The sequence below is a fragment of the Oreochromis niloticus genome, linkage group LG22 (genome assembly GCF_001858045.2).
Source record: "Oreochromis niloticus isolate F11D_XX linkage group LG22, O_niloticus_UMD_NMBU, whole genome shotgun sequence".
Lineage (NCBI taxonomy): Eukaryota > Metazoa > Chordata > Actinopteri > Cichliformes > Cichlidae > Oreochromis > Oreochromis niloticus.
The window spans coordinates 23,478,994-23,496,974 of record NC_031985.2 but is presented as its reverse complement, the minus strand read 5'-3'; positions in this window follow the sequence as shown (position 1 = coordinate 23,496,974).

Genomic DNA, 17,981 nt, shown 5'->3' with positions numbered 1-17,981 from the left:
AAAACTCTAAGCATATATGGGTAAATATTTCTAAGCATAAATAACAATCCAATAATATAAACCTGACAACAGCTCTTTCCCTTTATTTGTATTTTTTTTTGTATTTATTCAGGTTATCTTTGAAATATCTCAGTGTGACACTGATACTGTACATGAGTGTGGTAGGTTTTGAAAACAGCATCAGCACAGCACACAGCAAAGGGGACAGGAACAATTGTTCCTTTCAAATTTTATACAAGACATCCAATCACCTCATAGGTTTCACTCTGTACTCACCACACCGAGGACGGCATACAAGGTGATGATGTTGGCTATGGTGGGATTGCTGAGGTTCACGGCTGGCCTGAAGGCGTGTAGGTCAAAGACAGCCTGCAAGGACTCGTGTGTTGGACCACTGTGGCCATTTTTAAAAGACAGTATACTGTAACATACAGACACTGACCACAGAGAAAAGGTATTTAACATAAACAACAGAACACAAAAAGAAGAAAAACAAACTTTGCTTTTGAGTTTTTGCCTTTATGCGTTTTACAATAGCTGGACTGGCCAACGAGCATACCGGGCATATGCTGGTGGGCCGATGGTGAATTTTTGTTTTTACCGATGTTTTTTATCTTTCTTTCTTTTTTTCTTTTCTTTGTAACGTATAAACAATGAAAGGCGGGGCGATTGGTCAATGTGTCATGATCAACTCTGGGCTGGACCAATTACAGCCGAGGAGGTCGGACTACGTTTGATCTCATGTTATATTTAACCTTCAAATTGTTTTATTATTATTATTTATAATTTTTTTTACCCTGCCTTGCTGAAGCTTTCTTTTCAGCACAAGCTCACGTGTCTGAATTTACAGTTATTTTTTCATTGACATGAACACAACTGATCTGAAATCACACAAAAAACATAAAATCCAAGTAGTAGTTTTTTTTTTACTGTAAAAACCACAGACATGTTTAGTGAATTATTTTCATAACTTGAAATGCAAATATAAATTATTTTGAAAACTTATGCTTAAATGTAACAATGTAAATGTAAACAATAAAATGATATACAACTATTTATCTGAAAATGCAGGCAACACATCTGGTGTTTTTTTTTTTAATTTATGTTTTGTACAACCGTTTAAAAAACACACACAAAACGTAAATCTGCCAGAGTGCCTATTCCAGGTCACTTTTACCGGTACCAAGCCCGGATAAAGGAGATGGGTTGAAATTGTGACATAAAAAAAAAACAATTGCTGAAAGAAATGTAACTAGAAAAATTTGCATTTCCTGCGAAAATGCAGTGTGGATGCTGTAATGCTGAAGCTGTCTGCTAAAAATAGCTGAAAAAGCTGAAAAGTTGCAGAAATTGTAAAAACTTTGCAGAAGCAAAGGAACTTTGCTAAAATGTAGTAACTTAGCAGAACTGCAATATCTTAGAGGAAACATAATACTTGGCAGAAATACAATAGCATAGCAGAACTTAGCAGAAACATTGTAACTTAACAGAAACACGATAACTTCTCAAAAATACAAGAATTTAGGAGAAATAGTATAAGATAACAGAAAGAATATATTTAGCCAAACATTCTTAAACATTACAGAAATACTATGATTTAGAAAAACAGTACAACATAGCAGAAATGCTGTGATTTACCAGAGACACTGTGATGAACTATGAATATTGTAATTTTAAATTAAAACTATGTTTTAGCACAAATACTATAATTTGGCAGAAATACTATCATTTGGCAGAAATACTATGTTTCAGCACAAATACTCTGGTTTAGCACAAATATTATAACATAGCAGAATACACTTATATAGCAGAAATGCTATATTTAGAAAGAAAAATATAATATAGTAGAAATACTATGATTTAGCAGAAATACTGTAATCAGCACATATACTGTAACATGACAGAAATTCCTCCACTTAGTAGTAATACTATAACATAAGACAAATGTTATGATTTGGCACAAAAACCAAGATTTGGCAAAATACTATGATTTAGCAGAAATACTATGATTGAGCAGAAGTACTAAGATGTAGTAAAAGTACTTTGATTTAACAGAAATACAATTATGGAGGAGTAATACTTTAAAATGGGAGAAATATTGATACACACACACATACACAGAGCCTAAAGGGAACATTATTTGTGCCATGGAGTTTTAACAAGAATCTGAAGTCCATATTAGAAAAGCTGGTAAAATCATAAAAGTTTGCAGAATACTGTAAAAGGCTTTCTCTCTCTCTCTCTCTCTCTCTCTCTGTGTGTGTGTGTCTCGCACACACACACACGCACACAAACACACACACGGAGAGAGAAGCAAGTTTCTAGGTCAGTCAAGCAGCCTGGGAGCCGCTAAATTTGAATCCACCAATCAGAGAGGCTGTGTACTTTTTCCCGCCAAAACAGGTGCACACACGCAGCACAGAGACAGGATTTTTGTAGTCTATTTCTCATAGTGAGGATTCCCCTCAAACAAATGGCCATAATTACCTAACCGTAGGGGTTAGAGCGGTCGTTCTTAGATCGTTTTGTTCAGAAGAGATGGGGGAATCGTCAAGTGTTGTCTATTTAAAATAAAAATGTAAATTTTTAGAGATATATGACATTGATGACTTGTTGGCTTAAAAGCCGTGAAGGCCCCAATATGCAAATTTGAATGTGTCAGACCTCAGATATGATTGGCTGGTTGGGAAGCCGTGCAGGCCCTGATTTGTGGATTTGAATTCCTCAGCCCTCAGATATGATTGGCTGGCTGGGAAGCCGTGCAGACCCTGATACGCAAATTTGAATGTCTCAGTCCTCACAGAGGATTGGCTGCCTGGGGACCTGGCAGTAATATATGGAAATAGTATGATTAAGCATAAATACTACATTTAGTAGAAATACTATATTTTTGCACAAATCCTATAAAAAGCAGAAATACTAAAATTTTGCAGAAATACAATATTAAGCACAAATCCTATAAAAAGCAGAAATACTATATTAGGCACAAATCTTATAAAAAGCAGAAATAGTATGATTTAGCACAATAGTAATAACTTAAACAGAAAAATTGGAAAAGCAAAATGGACAGCTGAAAAAATGCTGAACATGCTGAGGGTCCCTCAAATATACTTGTTAAATGAAAAAAATCGGCAAAAAAAATATAACAGGCACACAATCACAAATATGGACACATATGCAAACACACATGCACAGAGAGACACACACACAAGATCCAATTCAGTCAACCAGTCTAAATATATTGAATTTGAATCTTACAATGAGATGCTTCCATAAAAAGTCTCTCTCTCTCTCTCTCTAACACACACACACACACACACACACTAGCAGCAGCAGCAGCAAGTGAACTGGGGCTGTTAACAGCATGTTTCTTAGTCAGTCAAGCAGCCTGGGAGCTGCTAAATTTGAATCCACCAATCAGAGAGGCTGTGTACTTTTTCCCGCCAAAACAGGTGCAGCCGCTTTTGCACAGGCAGCAGAGAGACAGGATTGTTGCAGTCTATTTCTCACAGTGACGACTCCCCTCAAACAAATGACCATAATTTCCGAACCGTAGGGGCTAGAACGATCATTCTTACACTGTTTTGTTCAGAAGAGATGGGGGAATCGTCAAGTGTTGACAATTTATCATTAAAATATGAATTTTTAGAGATATATGACATGGATGACTTGTTGGCTTAGAAGCCACGAAGGCCCCAATATGCAAATTTGAATGCCTCAGCCCACATATATGATTGGCTGGCTGGGAAGCCGTACAGGCCCTGATTTTTAAATTTGAATGTCTCATCCCTAAGATATGATTGGCTGGCTGGGAAGCCGTGCAGGCCCTGATATGTAAATTTGAATGCCTCAGTCCTCACAGAGGATTGGCTGCCTGGGGACCTGGCAGAAATATATAGAAATACTATGATTAAGCATAAATACTACATTTAGCAGAAATACTATATTAAGCACAAATCCTATAATAAGCAGAAGTACTATATTAAGCACAAATCCTATAAAAAGCAGAAATACTATATTAAGCAATATAAATAACCTATAAAAATCCTATAAAAAGCAAAAATACTGTACTATGATTTGGTAGAAAAACTATAATTAATCAGAAATACTATATTTGGCAGAAATACTATATTTAGCACAAATCTTATAAAACAGCAGAAATGCTATGATTTAGCGCAATAGTAATAACTTAAACAGAAAAATTGGAAAAGCAAAATGGACAGCTGAAAAAATGCTGAACATGCTAAGGATCCCTCAAATATACTTGTTAAATGAAAAAAATCGGCAAAAAAAAATATAACAGCCACACAATCACAAATATGGACACATATGGAAACACACATGCACAGAGTGAGACACACACAAGATCCAATTCAGTCAACCAGTCTAAATATATTGAGTTTGAATCTTACAATGAGATCATCCCATAAAAAGGCTTTCTCTCTCTCTCTCTCTCTCTCTCTCTCTCTCTCTCATACAAACACACAGACACACACACACACACACACAAGATCCAATTCAGTCAACCAGTCTAAATATATTGAATTTAAATCTTACAATGAGATCATCCCATAAAAAGGCTTTATCTCTCTCTCTCTGTCTCTCTCTCTGTCTCTCTCTCTGTCACACACACACACACACACACACACAAGATCCAATTCAGTCAACCAGTCTAAATATATTGAATTTGAATCTTACAATGAGATCATCCCATAAAAAGTCTCTCTCTCTCTCTCTCTCTCTCTCTCTCTCTCTCTGTCTCACACACACACACACACACAAAATCCAATTCAGTCAACCAGTCTAAATATATTGAATTTGAATCTTACAATGAGATCATCCCATAAAAAGGCTTTCTCTCTCTCTCTCTCTCTCTCTGTCACACACAGACACACACACACACACACACACACACACACAAGATCCAATTCAGTCAACCAGTCTAAATATATTGAATTTAAATCTTACAATGAGATCATCCCATAAAAAGGCTCTCTCTCTCTCTCGCTCTCTGTCACACACACACACACACACACACACACAGGGAGAGAGAAGTAAGTTTCTAGCTCAGTCAAGCAGCCTGGGAGCTGCTGAATTTGAATCCACCAATCAGAGAGCCTGTGCACTTTTTCCCGCCAAAACAGGTGCACGCAGCACAGAGAGACACAGGATTTTTGCAGTCTATTTCTCATAATGACGACTCCCCTCAAACAAATGACCATAATTTCCTAACCGTAGGGGCTAGAATGGTCATTCTTACACCGTTTTGTTCAGAAGAGATGGGGGAATCTTAAAGTGTTGACAATTTATCATTAAAATATGATTTATTAAAGATATTTGACTTCTAATGCACCATAACTGAGTAGAGCAAAGCAAAAACTGCCTTGACTTGCCCTCAAACAATGCTTTCTAACTCTAAATCTATTTGGAGTATCAATATCATTCTTTCACCGTAAGAGACAGCAGGCTTTGGTGAACAATCATGGAAATTTTCAGATCTCTGTGGAAATCCATTAAAAAGATATGACGAGAGAAAAAAGTGGTTCATTTCCAGAGTTTGAAATCTGAAGAAATCTGAGCGAAGGACGAATTTCCTACCCTCAAACAAGTCTAACTCATTTCAGAACGGTAATAGGTGAGAAAGAAATTCTTGAATTGTGAGCGTCAGGAGTGTCTGAAGATATACTGGGACAAGCCTTATGTCTTAACTTTGCTTCGTTAAGGAGATATGACAATTCGAATATGCCTCTCATTACAGAAATCAAGCGGTGATTTTGAACAAGCTCTCCATTGACTTTCTATGGAGAGTTTTGCGACTTTGTGTTGGTCTGAGGAGATTTGCCAAAATTCTATAAATCCCACAACAATGATAGTGACATTTTCGGAAAGCCAGCAAAAATACCTACGTTTTGATATATAATTTGTGGAAGTTGAGTGAAAATTGAGCAAGTAGCAAGAAGTTGTTCGGACATGAAGAGAAGACTGCAAAACCTTCAGTGGCACACTGAAAGCCAAGTGCATAGCAACCATAACAACGCATGTATTTTGTGAAAAATCACAATTTTGCAACTGAAAACTTTAAGAGGCATAAAAGTAAAATGGTAAAACATTTGAAAAAGCTGATTTATACCTGAATAGCCCAATAATTTGTGAACATTTTAAAGTTTAAATGGTTGTTCTACATGAAAATATGACGAAGTAGTTTCAAAAACAAGCAAATTTTAGCAGAATTGCAGAAGTTTCCCATTCATTTCAATGGGACAAATTAAGCTTAATATTTTAAAAAGTATAATAGTGAAAAATACCAAAAGACATAGCCATCATTAGCAGAAATAGCAGAATAGTTCAAAATTTGAACGGTGAAAATCGGCTGAAAATTGTGGAAGTAGTTAAGTGCCAAAAAGTGTACGGAAGTCCCAAGAGGAACTCAATAGTGTGGATGCTTAAAGCATCCACACAAATATATTCTAAATGCATTTAGGGTGTTTTTACTCTCTTTGTCTCTTCCTACAATGTAGGTTACAATTACATAAGCATGACCAATTATGCAAATTAGGCGATGAAGTCATTTAGCGACTTCTAGCCACTTTTAGTTCAGCCAATAGCGATTTTCCTTACTGGCCACAAGACAGAGGTGTTACGACTGTTGTCGTAATTTTATCTAATATGCAAATCTGAGTGTGCAGGTGCCTTTCCATGATTGGTGCATCCAGGGGGACGGATGGCACCAATTGGCTAATGACCAGGAGGCAGCATATAAGAAGACACCACCATGGACGGCCAGTCATCCATCCTCGGCCCATCCCAACCGGCAGACTGTGTGTTCCCTGTCTAGTAATGTTTGTTTAATGCAGGAGCATGTAGGGGTGGACTGCCTTTTTGGTTGATTACAGTTTTCTCCTGTTTTTGTTAGTTAGGGAGGTAAGGCATTGTCGTTTGGTTAAATTCTTTTGAATAGGTAAGTTTGATGTATCCTTGAGATAGGCTGCCTTTCTTTGTTATTTTGGCCGTAGGTCCACCCCGAAGTTATAATTTGCTCTCTTCCTTTGTTTCTCAATTCACTTATTGTAAATAAATCACCGTCAAAAAGTATTAATTGTGTGATGTGCTGCTTGGGGTCGGACGGGGATGGATCACCCTTATGTTATGGTCTGGCCACGCCTAGAAGGGCCATAACAGAGGAGAAACCACAGGGATAAACCTTGCAGGCCTGGCAACAGGAGGTGTATCACTCCTCTGGTTTTCCACCTGGAGACAGTGTTTACATAGCAATCTGCCTTTGTGACATTCATTAGTGCCTAACTAACGCACTAACTACTGTTGTGGAAGTTTTCCACTTAAATAAAGCCTGCAGATGAGCGGTAGCTAACATTCTTTAATCAAAAGCACACAAAAGAACATACAACCAAGCTTGGTGGAGAGCCTGCATGACCACGGGGCAGGGTCAGCAGAGTCTCTCTGAGCCTAGTGTGGCTCTCAGTTAAATACCTTCTCCAGGAACAAAAGGCAGTACACAGTTGTTTCACACCTTAAGATTCACCACTCCCTGGAAGAGACAAAAGACTCTTCCTGTGGAGTTGTCTGCTTCCCCCAACTTCCTAACTAGACCCCCACCATTTGTCTTACAGTATGGGTGTCAGACATGTTAAAATCCAGTGGCACCAAGGCATTACAATAAAATAATGTGATTAATACATAAGTGAAAGAAATTCCTTTACAATCCCACCCTTTGATTCTCAAATCAAGAATCACATTAAAACCAGAATTTCTTTCCCAACATTCTGTATATTACATCAACATTATTTTACACTTAAAGGAGTTTCACACTGTGTATCCTCACTGCACTGTTCTCTCACCACCCTTTGTTCATCTTTAATCCTCCCCACAATCTAAGCTCTCACATGCAAATGGCAACAACAATGATACAGAGGAAAGGTCTTCTCCAGAGTGTCAAAATACTTTGCATGGCAAAGTGAAACAGCATTAGGTGGTTATATGGTCATGGCTCCTGGTGTCTGGGCTGTTTACAGAGTCATAATTCCAACGCTGGTCTCCCTCTGCGCTGTCACTTTTGGAGCTTGGCACGCTCTCTCCATCCCTTGATTTCTGTTCCAACGCAGCTGTAGATTTAAGGCAGAGCACGTCGTACACCTTAGTTGTCTTCCTCAACGTCAACGGCGAAACTCTTTCATTTTATTTTAAGATTTTTGCTGTTCAAAGTCTCCTCATGACAATCCTTTGGAAGCCCAGTGGTGCAGCCCACTGTCGTTTGTCTGCTGTCCTGCAGATGGTCCCTGCTTCTCGCTGGTCCTGTTGAAGCGTTCTCTCCCGGTCGTGGTCTGGATCTGCGTCAATCCTTCCATATCCCTCATGTCATGGTCTCTGCAATTTAAAAATGAAAGCTTCCACGGAAAACCCTCTTTTGCCCTATGTCAGCTTAGCACAATTAGACATGCACAATGAAGTTGTGCATTGTCTCTTAAAAATTCACAGGGATTCTCCCCTGGAGTAGTTTCACTCCAGGCCCTGTCTTAAGAAAAGGTAAAACATTAGCCAGTGGTGTGTCCTGCTGTAGATCATGTGATTAGATCATATGATTAACCCTCTGCTGTGGAAAAATAGATGTTAGCGCAGCGCATCTGTATGCACACTTTCTCACAGTGACCTCTGCACTGTAAACAATACAAGGTCATGAATAACACACTGCTGGTAAATTCAAAGACACAGAAAGTGGCAATTAAAAGGTTAAGTCAGCACGGCCCAAAAGCCCATACAACCTTTTGCTGTCATCTTTCTGCTCCTGTAAAAAGAAACATACATACATCCACCCTTTTGTCACTGTCTGGGTGGAGGTGCAATCTTGCATACTGGTGTCAAGTCAGTGAAGCTTTTGTCAGTCCAGTCAGTCCCCATTTTTATTTGCTGACAGTAGAACCTCGTGACGCAATAAGTTTCTACTGCCAGCAATGACGTCATTTAAAAAAAGAAAAATAATTTAGACTGGATTACATCGCTGAATCCTTTTTGGCAGGGACTTGTTTTCTGGTTGTCCCAAATCAGTGGCTTTCTCCCGAGCCCATTTTAATTTTTTGGAGAAACTCACTTGCGATTGTTCAACATGTTGTGTAGCGCTTTCGATCCCGATCTTGTAGGCCTGCTTCAAAAGAGAAAATTACCAAACAAAAATCTCAGTGCACTGTTAAAAATCAGAAAATATGAAGGCCTCTTTTTAGAAGTTGTCTGAGCATGCTATCTTAGAATGATAGATCCAAACAAAACTAATTGGCAGTTTCAAAGTGGTACCAAAAGAAAATGCATCAGTAAATCTCCCAAACTTTCATCCACCAGTCACACACCTCACACAACAACAATATTCTATTAGATAATGAGTTTTGTTTTCCCCCATGTACCCAGATGTGTGTCATGATAAGACCTTCCCCACACATCAGAAACAAGAAACTCAATAATCTATTAGTCCCCACTCATCTGACCCCCCTGCAGCATTCTGTTCACCCCTGCAATAATTCAGTCATCCTTCCCCAAAATAATACTAGTTCACTAGTCTATGTATCACTTCTTAACCCACTAAGTGAACCGGACAAGATGATGGTAACAGCAATGCATGCTTAAAATGCTATTTGGTCTTCATGAGCTTCATTGCATGTGTGTTTGTGTTAGTAGGATTAATGCATTTTTCTGTTTGTGTAATTTTTTGTGTACCTCTCCTCTTTGCAGTGCTCCAGACACTTTTCAATTCTCCACGCAAGGCAGTCATTTTTTCTTCCCACTCAGTTTCCTAAACCCAAATTTCAGTTCCCACACTAAAACAGCCATGTTCTCCCCTGCTCCTTCCACTGTGGTCTCATCTCATCTCTCCCCCTTGCAGCAGTCCAGTGAGAGTCAGTTGTCCTGTGTTTTCCACTGTCTCATCTTGCCATTTTGCTCCAAATGTGGCAAATGTCCAACTCAGACAGTCTTTTCAAAGGTCCATTCACACACAGTGAAGTTGCAGCTCGTTGGAAATGCACATCCATCCATCCAGTCATGATGATGCCATTTTTCTCCTTGCTGTCGCTGTCTTGCACAGTTGCTGCTGCAACTTTTCTTCACTGCTCAGGATACTGCTGTGAGCTCCTGATATCCATCTCGTTGTTCTGGAACTGCATTTCTTGTCTTCAGGGAGAGATTCTTGGAGCTTGTGTTCTCAGGGTGACAAACACATGGAAGTTAAGCTGTAAAACAATTCAGCCAAAACTTGGCTTGAGTGTTTCTAAATGATGTTAACCTATAATTTCTTGCGACTGCTGCATGTGAAAAATTGATCAGGGTCTGCTCTTCACCTGCAAGTGACACACTGAGACATTTTGATCATTCTTATCACTGCTTTAAAAAAAAAAAAACACGTCTCCCCTCTCTGGTTCTGAAGTCCCCTTTCTTAAAAACCCAGAGAGATTGTAGTTGTTCTACATTGAAAATCACCAAACCCTCTTCCTATTTTTATTGCTTATTTTATCAACAATTCTGCTAAAAAGAAATTTTTCTGTGTCCACACTAGGGGAGCTGGTAGCCTGCAGTACCACCGTCTCGCGCTAGTTGGAAACAACTTTTACACACATGTCTACACTCCTCTCTTTTTTTTTTTTTCCTGTTTTTGTTCCCTATTTTCAACATTTTGAACCCCATTTTTCACTGGTTTTTTTACACACACATCAACTTTTCCCACACAACCATTCTCTGCAATCTTACACACCACACATTTACTCAGTTCTTACCATACAGTCAAACATTGAGTTCTGTCCCTGGCCGCCTGGTGGAACGTCTGCCGCTCTACTGGATCTAGATCCCATTTTACTACACGAGGCGTCCCCCGTGAGGCCCTTGCCTTCTACGGACCAAGGAGCGAACACCGCCACTCCGTGCACTATAGTATGCAGAAATGGACTCCGACAGTGTACCCGAACCGCTGTTCCTGTGACGTACTTGGACTGACCACAGGTCTGGGCCGGCTTCTCCCCAACAGCGCACTCGAGCCAATGTCCTTGTGATGGACCGTACCCAACACAAGCCTGGGGCCTCAAACCACCAGGATTTCCTCCCGGAGACTCGAACTCCGGGGGCAGCCAGCGTTCCCCCCCTCGGCCAGACAAAAAACTCTCCATGACTGTATACAAGTTAGCTACAACTCACCCATCTGCAGGAGTCCCCTCAAAATCGATGGTCTCGGTGGTGACTGAAACACACGGCTCCGTGACTCCTCCATTTCCTTTGCTTCAACAGCTGGTAGGACAAAGGTACCTTTTCCTTCAGGGGTGATCAGCCCATCCACGGAACCGTTGTTCAGCGACCACACGGACCACCCTGCTCACAGCGCCATTCTGTTGTGGAAGTTTTCCACTTAAATAAAGCCTGCAGATGAGCGGTAGCTAACATTCTTTAATCAAAAGCACACAAAAGAACATACAACCAAGCTTGGTGGAGAGCCTGCATGACCACGGGGCAGGGTCAGCAGAGTCTCTCTGAGCCTAGTGTGGCTCTCAGTTAAATACCTTCTCCAGGAACAAAAGGCAGTACACAGTTGTTTCACACCTTAAGATTCACCACTCCCTGGAAGAGACAAAAGACTCTTCCTGTGGAGTTGTCTGCTTCCCCCAACTTCCTAACTAGACCCCCACCATTTGTCTTACAGTATGGGTGTCAGACATGTTAAAATCCAGTGGCACCAAGGCATTACAATAAAATAATGTGATTAATACATAAGTGAAAGAAATTCCTTTACACTACACAAGACAACACAACACACTAACTATACACTAAACTTCACAAATCTAAAATAGAATAGAATAGAATACAATTTTATTTCGAACATGCAAATATAATTGAAATAACAAGAGAAAACAAAACTTAAAAAACATCAAGTTTTCATGTCTACGGAATGTGTGTGCTCGAAAAGGAGTAGGATGAAGTTTACACTTTTGATCCATATATGTTTAACTATGTACAAGTCTAACACATTGAACATACACAAATAAAACCATTTTCAGCACGTAAACCAGAACAACAACAAACTGCATTTTTACATAAACTAATCACCCTGTCTTTAACACCCGCTTAATCTCTGAGCTTATTTTATGTCTGTGTGACAAACACCTTAATGAACACTTAAGCTTGGGGTACTCTGGCCTTGATCTATAAACAATGAGGACACAATGAGACGACTCAGTCACTGAGAGGAAGATTTCCTATATTCATGCAATTTACTATTTTTGAACAATTGTGTGAATTTTTGTATTGATGTACTTTTCTTGATTTCATCTGTACAGGTGTTCCACACACTAACTCCTCTGACTGTAATGCTGTGATATTTTACATTTGTCCTTACTACTGGCTTGCTGAACATAAGGATTCCTCTCATGTCATGAGTATTTGGTGTTATTTGGAACAAGTTCTGAATGTTGTGGGGCAACATTTGCTGGTTTGTACATTGTTTGCGCAGTTCTGAGGTCAACCAAATCTTTAAATTTGAGAATATTTAATTTGATAAAAAGTGGACTTGATGGTTCTCTTGAAGTAGCTTTATTTATTATTCTTCATTCTCATTTCATTCTCATTTTCTGCCTGCTGTTTTCCCATCTTCTCTCCTTTAAGTTTTAGACCCACATGCAGTAATTCCTGCAATACTACCTCAGTTTCAAACTTTGAATTTTTAGCTTCTCCTCTTGATTTTTCTGCCTCTTCTCTTAATTTGACATTTTCAGCCTGTATTATTTGAAATTCCTCTCGTAGGTTAATCAGCTCAGACTTCACTGTACTGTATGGTGAAGCACTCGCCAATCCTCTTCTCGATCTCCCTTGATTCATTTTGGCCTTTTAAACAAAGGAACCAAAGTATTGTAGAGAAGTGAAGTGAAGTTTTCGATGTTTTATATCTTCAACTGTCGTTTGTCCTGCACAGAGATGCTGCTGTAGATGTTTCTCTAGCTGTGTCTGGATACAATGAAAAATGCCGTAACTAAGTGCTTGTGTTGCACAGTTCTATAAACATTCCATTTCATGCATGCTCCGCCCACATGGTCAGGAAGGTCAGGTGCTGCATCACCAAATGCTGCTCCCGTTGCCTAGCAATAACAGCTGTTTACTTTTTGGGGTCTGGTTCATTATTTAATAAAGAAAACATGTCCAAGTATTGCAACCATGGTGCTGAGGCTCAGTGCATATTCTAGCCTGCTGTGTGGGTGGGCAGCTAGAAATCACTGGTGAGCAACATGAGTGAGGAGAAAACTGGAGCAGCCAAGCAGGGAGCTGCAGGTTGCTGGTTTGAGTCTCTGTTCAGATGCTGGTGTCTCCTCTCTCTGAGATGTTTGCAAACAGTCCCTGATAAAACAATAAGGATAAGAAACAAACACGTGACTAAACTAGCAATTATGACACTGATGTGTTTCATGTGTAGCAGGATGGCCTCTATACAGCAGTCGCTGCAAGCATCCACATCAGCACACTTACTTTTCTTTAAGCAGGCGTGCTGGGGTCCTCCTAAGGAAAGTTTGAGAACTTCATTTCCTTCATGCCGGTGAACTTTTTACCAAATTTATTCATGAAAGCTTCTCCATCACTGACAGGGATTGTTTGGATCTTCACACTCATCTCCACAAACCCTAAAAAATGAGTCTCACTTTGCTCATATAATGCCAGGAGTGTCTCCATATTCCACAAAAGTCTATGCAAACATGTAACAGTATCCCATATTCATATAAATATTATTGATATTATAACAAAAGCTGTCACCAGCACAATTGTCCCAAGTGCTTTTTTTAAACAGGATTTTCAACCAGAGGATTTCCCTAGAGCTTAATGTTAAGTTGTTCCCTCCCTCCTTTGTCCTCCTGTTTCCCCTCCCTTTCCCCTCCAATGAGAAGTTAAACAGTTTGATGGCGTGTGGGACAAAGGAGTTTTTAAGCCTGTTGGTTCTTGACTTTGAGAGAAGCAACCTGTCGCTGAATAGGCTCCTCTGATTATTTACCACCGTGTGCAGAGGATGCCCAGCATTGTCCATAATGTCCAGCAGTTTCTTTAATGTCCTTTTCTCTGCCACTGTCACCAAAGTGTCCAGCTTCATGCCGACCACAGAGCCAGCCTTCCTGGATGAGTCCTTCTTTGCTGTGCTGCTCCCCCAGCACACCACAGCTTAGAACAGTACTCCTGCAACCACCGACTGATTAAACATCCTCAGGAGCTTCCTGCAGATGTTGAAGGACCTCAGCCTCCTGAGGAAGTACAGTCTTCTTTGGCCTTTTATGTACAGGTGCTGCGTGTTGCATGACCAGTCCAGTTTGTTGTCCACCCACAGCCCAAGGTACTTGTACGTGTTGACCACCTCCACCTCCTCTCCGTCTATCTGAACTGGCAGTGGACCTGGTCTGGACCTCCCGAAGTCCACAACCAGTTCCTTGGTCTTTGAGGTGTTGAGTTGCAGGTGGTTTGTGTGACTCCATGTGACAAAGTTCCTCACCAGACTGCTGCACTCCTCTTTCTGATCATCCCAGATGCACCCCATGATGGCCGTGTCGTCTGCAAACTTCTGAATATGGCATGATTCAGAGTTATAGCAGAAGTGAGAGGTGTAGGGGATGAAGAGAAGAGGAGACAGTACAGTTCCCTGTGGTGCCCCTGTGCTGCTGACCACAGTGTCAGACGTGATGTCCTTCAGCCTAACATACTGTGGTCTGTCAGTGAGGTTGTTGGAGATCCAAGCGACCAGGCAGTATACTAAGGACAACCTGAAGAAAGGATTATGCACACTAGAAGTGCGTCCTTTAGTCAGATGAGACTGTTGTGGAAGTTTCCATTTAATAAAACCTGAAGACAAACGGTGAGCGGTAGCTAACATCCTTTAATCAAAAAAGAACAAAAACCCAAGCTTGGTGAGAGAAGCCATCATCGTGGGACAAGACGACCGGGAGAGTCTCTTCCTGAACCCAGCACAGTCCTGGGTTTAATGTGTGTTTGGATAAAAATAAACTGCAACTGGCAATTAAAAGGAGGAAGCATTTCTTTAGTGATGACAATTAGTGAACTAATTTCATGGTTAACAATAAAAAAGACAACAAAGCCTCTGTATGAGTGTCTATATCAAAAACTGAGGAGTTACACACAAATTTTGAAGTTCAATGTCACAGTTCCTGAACATGAAAATTCTGAGAGACTTCAAGATCTATTTGTTCTCAGATCATTAAACACAGTGCTCATATCAACTCATAAACAGATCACATCACATGTGCACTTGAGATTTGTGACACATTTCACATTGTCAGCTTCACGGATCCGTAAATATAAATTCCTTTCAAATATTAGTAAAAAATTTCGACCTCTACGCTTCCTCTGTAATCCTATGTTATTTCTAATAAAACAGGCATGTTTTATAGATAGACATGTAAAAACTGGTCACAATGTGTTTTTGTAGGTGAACATAAAATAGTCTAAATAATATTTATTAAGCACTTTTCCAGGTCAGTGCTAAAAACCAATTCACAAGGACAGCAAACCCAACCGTCAATCATGTCATAAAATCATCAAGTTTAAAAGAAGACAGATAAAATGTTGTCAAAAGCAATAAAAACAGATAAAAACAAACGAGTGTATAAAAAAGTGATGAGGAAATTTAAAGGAAAACTCAGGAAAGGTTCTCCCACAAAACTACATCTTGAAAGTAGTTACTGACTATGGTGATTGTGTTTCTTTGGGCAGATCCCAAATGGAGAAATGCCGATAAAGCTCTTGTAAAACAGACTGGGAGCCAGTGCAAAGAGACTAAAACAACTAAATTTAGAAAAACTTAGAAACACTAATTTTATCTTGTGCTTTTGTTTTATTGTTTTTCATTTTGTCATTTTTCCATTATGTGATATATCCTATTGTAAAGTGTCCTTGGGTGTCTCGAAAGGCGCTTTATAAATAAAATGTATTATTATTATTATTATTATTATGATAAAACAGCTTGTACTGTGTAAGAGCCAAAGTGAATATCTATGTTTTGTTTTTTTGTTATGGTGACACAGGTGTTCAGATTTTCCTGCACCTCAGGTGATTGCATGGGGGGGTGGTCGCATGTTATTTACCTGACACTGGCGTACATCAGAGGGAGGTTGGTTGAATGGGTTTCTTTTGCAAATTTTTCAAACAAACAAAAACCAACTCAACCGGCAGCGGCTTTATTTGTGGATGAAAGTCGCAACATACTGTGTTTTTTAAAATTACGTTCTGTCAAATTACAGATTGTCTTAAATGAGCTCCTTTTATGTTACCTTTAATTGTTTTATTGTATTCTGTAAAATGCTTTGAATTGCCTTTGTGTGTGGGAAATGCTATATAAAAATGATTTATTGTGTGCAATGACTTAAGATTAACTAGTGTGACCTTTGTGTCTGCATCTGAATATCAGTTCAAGAACAACTGTAGTTTTTATTATTGCAAGAAATTATGACACTTGTCTTGATAACATAGAATCGTCTCAGGTCGTGCTCATAAAACCTTTTACAACCACTTCTCTACGATCTCCTGTGAGACTTGAAGAAGCATCAACAAAAAAGATTTTGCTAATGCAAACAAGCTCAAGATAGCGAATACATCCAGTGGTGTATGTTGAAGGGTGTGTGTAAGACATGCATGCAGCCTCTGTAATGTAACTTGCACCATGTACATTAAAATCCAACACTTCGAAAAAAGTACATCACAGTTTTTGTGATGTTTTAAAGGGACTGACCAACTCGAAACAATGAAGAGAAACTAGAAGGGAGGATTTTGTTTTATAAACCACTGAGCCTCCAGAAAGAGCAAATCAAACTGGGATAAAACTAACACGGCATTTCAGAGAAAGAACATTATACCAACAGTCAAACATGGTGTTGGTAGTCTGGGGCTGCTTTGCTGAACAACCTGCCATAATTGATGGAACCACCTTAACCTGTTGGCCTGCAAGACGTTATGCCTTTGGTCTTTGCAGATTGTATGTTTTAAGCGCATTGAATATATGTATAATATAATGCCTAATTTACACCTAAAATACTAAAGGAACAGAATTAGATGATTTTTTTTTCGTAATATCCTATAATGAATCAAGAAAAGAAAACGGAGTGTAAAATTTTTCTTCCTTTATATTTTCAAATACGATTATGTAGGTCTCTTCCTGTTGCCCCACACATTGTTTTATTTATTAGTTGCTATAGTATAAGCAATTAAGACGTTAAATAAGATAAGATAAGAAAAGATAAAACTTTATTGATCCCAAATTTGTGCGTTACCACAGCTCAGGTACAGATAACAGAAGAATACAAAGAGTATACCAGAATAGATAATATAATGTATTCAGCGGTAGCTGAGGTTCTATGTACACACATACCCAGAGTGTGTTATGGATATAGGATTGTGGAAAAATGCAAGTAATAAATTTCAACTATTCTACTACTACTATTACTACGTAAGTAATAGCTGTCTATAAGTATCAACAAGTATAGACATGTACATGCACACAGACATGTACAAATACACATACACCGTACTCACTAAAAATACATATATATACATATACATACACATATACATGCATACGTCCATACATATATAAGGTGCACTATGCACGAAGTGGTAACCGTGGATGTCCAATGGATGTCCACAATGTCCAAGTGACTCATGTCATCATGATTGAGTTATTGAGGAATAAATAAATTAAATTAAATTAAATTAAAACTATTTTAATAACAAATTATTTACTCTCTCTTATTTGACTCTCTTTCATTGACTTAGCTTGTTTCTTCTAAGTGCATTTGAATTTGATACATGTGAATCCCTCAGCAAAATTAAAATTGTGGATCAGGGAAAGTTCAAGTTCATCCGAAGAAACCAAACCAAACACTGAAAGAAGATTATGTTTGAGTTCTTTAGGGTCTATAGCCTTCAGAAAGGCTGCTTGCATTGTTGCTGTGATATCA